Source organism: Dama dama, chromosome 15 (genome assembly GCF_033118175.1).
Source record: "Dama dama isolate Ldn47 chromosome 15, ASM3311817v1, whole genome shotgun sequence".
NCBI classification, from domain to species: domain Eukaryota; kingdom Metazoa; phylum Chordata; class Mammalia; order Artiodactyla; family Cervidae; genus Dama; species Dama dama.
The window spans coordinates 38,655,681-38,659,579 of NC_083695.1; positions in this window are offsets into that span (position 1 = coordinate 38,655,681).

The following is a 3,899-nucleotide window of genomic DNA, read 5'->3' on the forward strand; positions in this document are numbered from 1 at the left end:
GACCCTCATCCACCTCAGGAAGGAAGGGGGCAGTGCCCAGAGCTGTGTGCTGCCAACATCCCAATAAAAAGGTTACCTTCTGCTGTTCACGGCTTCCCCACTGAGACACGGGATGAGGTCACAAGGCAGGCCTCCTGTGGAACTCCTGCCTCAGAATTAAGTTTGAAACTGGCTTCACACCTGGAATACTTGTCACAAAAAAAGAGGGGCAGCCTGCTGACTCAGGGGCAAGGCTAAAAGGAGGTCTCCAAGAAGTCCCTGTTGCTAAATACAGTGTCTCCTCCTCACCAAGATAGGTGTCTAGCCCTCCACTTCTGCAAAACATGGGCTGCATTAGACCCCACTGATCACAGCCAGCTCCTTCCATTTCCTCTTCTGCCTGCAATTTTCTTTGGTCTCTTTCACTTGTGTCTCCTCCTCTCCTGACACTCCACAGAGGGGGAGCAGGATCTGCAGCTCTGGCTCCCTTCTTTCCTTGCACTTACTCTAGGCTTGGGCTCATGCTCTCCCATGGTCTCAAATTCTTTCTATTGATGCCTCCCCCAGGTAGAGCCCTGTTCAGACCTCTCCCCAAACCCCAGACTCCTCTCAGCAATGCGAGCTGTAGCCCTGGGGCTTGGAGGTCATTGTGGCTGCCTCTTGCTAGGAGTAAGGCACCAGCTTCTCTGGCCAGATTGAGTGACCTTACACCCAGTAGGTTCCCCTCATCCTTAAACTTGACTTCCCAGGATCTCTTTCTTCCCATGATAATGTGACTGTGGATGGCTTATCAGAGAATGTACCATCTGCACAGCCCTAATCCCTTCTGAAGTTTCAGGCAGAGAGGGTAGCTAGCCATGTTCAGATTCAACCCCCAACCTCTACCTGCCTTGAAATTCGAGGGATGTTCATACCCACTCTGCCTCAGAGATAACTGATTCAAACACTTCTCGTTTTACATACATGGAATCCAAGGCACAGAAAGAACGAGAACCTGCACAGATAGCAAGGTAGGAGATAGTGTGCCTCTTGCCTGGACAGCTAATGTTTGTCAATTCAAATAAAATTCAAGCTTTATTCTCATCCAAACACTCCAAGGACACAAGTGAAAGTGTAGTCGATCAGTCTTGTCTGAATCTTTGCAACCCCATGGACCCACCCAGGCGCCTCCATCCATGGATATTTCCAGGCAAGAGTACTGGAGTGATTGCCATTTCTTTCTCCAAGGGATCTTATTGATCCAGGGACAAAGCTACTGGCAAAAGCTGAGCTCTGCTAAAGCAAAGAGATAAGGTGCCCACTCCTGAGTTCAACAAACACTTCCCTGTGTACACATGCGCAGGAAGGCTTTGGGGGTTGAAAGGGAGGGGTCCCACCCCATATTAAACGTGGACACATACCCATAGGCCTCTGTGACGGGATCTAACTTAGAAAACAGTTTCATATGTACCATTTGAGGGTCCATGGGCCAGTCAGGTATGAATGAAATTAACAAGATAATTGGTCAAAAGTAAACAAAGACCCTGAAGGACTGTCCTATATGTCATTTATGTCACTTCTTTACTGCTCTCCCCCTCATTCAGAAAGCCTGCACTCCACCACGGGTGAGTGTCTCCACTTAGCTCTGACTTACTGCACTTCTCCTCATTAGAGGATGCCCATACCCTTTCTCTCTGTGGACATATTTCTGCCTTCTTCTGTCTTAAATAAACAACCTGTTTCTCTGTGTGCTCTGCTATGCATTATGCTGTGTCTCTAATAATAAACTTTTTATCTATTTACAGTTTTTGCCTCCTTGAAACATTCTTGCTTTCAAATGGGGGAAAGAGCCAGACTCACTTTGCTTCTAGTCTCTAATTCCTGGTGGTGTGTTGACTAGGATTCCTGGGGTTTCATCCAGTCTACCCAGGTTCCATCCCTGGGCCGAGAACTAAGATATCTCTTCAGGAGCACTCACTGCTCTCCCTCCGAGATCAGTAGCACTGGTGCTAAAACTCACTCATGTAAAAGGCATCTGACCCCACAACTTGCACTTTCAGCTTGTAAATTTTTAGATCAAAAGCCTCTGTATATTTAATTGATTTTATTGACACGCTACTGCAAAGAAAATTTAAACGAAATCTATCCTTCCACAATTGGCATGAGGCCTGAATAAACCACAGGCTCATGGAAAGGGATGATGAATACCCCTCCTCCAGACAGGAAACCAGCCACTCTTTCCTTTGTTCCCAGGGACCAGGAGGACTGACCTCTCTGGCCCTTTCTGAATAGACCCCCAGGCCCCACCCCTCTTCCCAATGCACTTGCAGCCCCACTGAGTATATGGAACAGCAGGTCTGAAAATCAAAGCCAGACATCTCGACAGCATGCAGCTCAGGCTCCTGCTAAGAACTTTCTCCTGGTACTGAAGATGTCCTCAGTTACTGGTAGTACCTGAAATATAAACAATTACACTATAGCGAGCAAACAGCTCTCCAGTACAAAGGCCTCACCTGGTCGTTCTTATCCGGGAGTTTAGACAGCCTGTTTTTATCACACATTAGAAAAACAACTGGATCTAGTTAAGCCCAAGGGGAGGCATTTTTTTCTGAGAATGGAGAATTCTGAATTGACTTGAGAAGTCCTGGTCAGTGGCGGGGGTGGGGGTGCAGAGGCTACTGTGCCATCTCCCTGGCTCCTGCCTCTCTCTGCCCATCCTCACCTCTTGTTTATCAGTTGGGAGAGGGGTGAGGGCAATATAGAAGTGTGGGAACTGGAGGCTCAAACTACTGGATGTAAGATAGGCTCAAGGGTATGTTGTATAACATGGGGAATACAGCCAATATTGTGTAGTACCTGTGACTGGAAAGTAACCTTTAAAATAGTATAAAAACACAAAATTTAAACAAAAACAGAAGTTAAATACTTGGTTCACACGAGTTTCTTTGTTTAGATTTGATTCCAAATGCAGCAAGAGGAAACTAGAATAATTATTTGCCCAGTAGAATGTGTTGGTAATTGTGTCCTTTTGTGTCAATGAAATCATCAGAGACCATTTTGAAACCTGTTTTATGTTTTGTATGCTCTTGCCTATGAGGAGATACCAGGTCAAGTGAAGGCAGACACCCGTTGACACAACAGTAGGTTAAAGGCTGGGGGAGATAGAGGCTGAAGCATCAGAACACAAAGTAATAGATTAAACAAATTGAGAGAATGTCATGGGATGGGTCATATTATTGACTGAAGACATCTTCTATCCTTTCCTGTCTGAAAGGCAAAACTTAGGTGCATATTATGTGATAGAGCTAAAGTAGACATAATTCAATTTTGAAGTCACAATATTTCCTAAAAGGAGCATGAGGTCTTAACTCACTGTGGACAGTTGTATCAATAATCTGTCAAGGTAGTTTAATTTTTGGCAGGAGCACTTGGCTTAATAGCTTTGGTGAGGTCACACAGCTTGCCACGACTAGTGATGGAAGTAGCCAGCACATAATGCATTGTGTTTCTCAAGTTAGTAAAAGTCAATTCATATTTTCGGAGTTATCATACATGTGAATAGCATAAACCTAGCTCGCAAAGAAACTCTTCTCACATAGATTAAGACCTTGAAGAATGCTTTTTGATCAGCTGAAGATTCTTTTAAGATATGCTCAAATATTCAATAATCATGTCATCCTTGGATTTTTTAAAATCTAAAGTGGTTGGTATAACCATACTTTTCCATGAACTCAGGAAGGAGAAGAAAAACCAGAAAATCCATGATACTTTTTTCCTTTTTTTAAAGCAGTAGTGTTCTGGGGAGTTGGCACATAGTAGCTCTTAAGGGCACATTGAGAAATTTTGAAAGCTGGTCATTAAACCATTTGTAGATTAAATGCATGAAAATTAGAAAACACTATGAAGAAGTACTTTTTACTTTGATGAGCTACTTTGCCAGC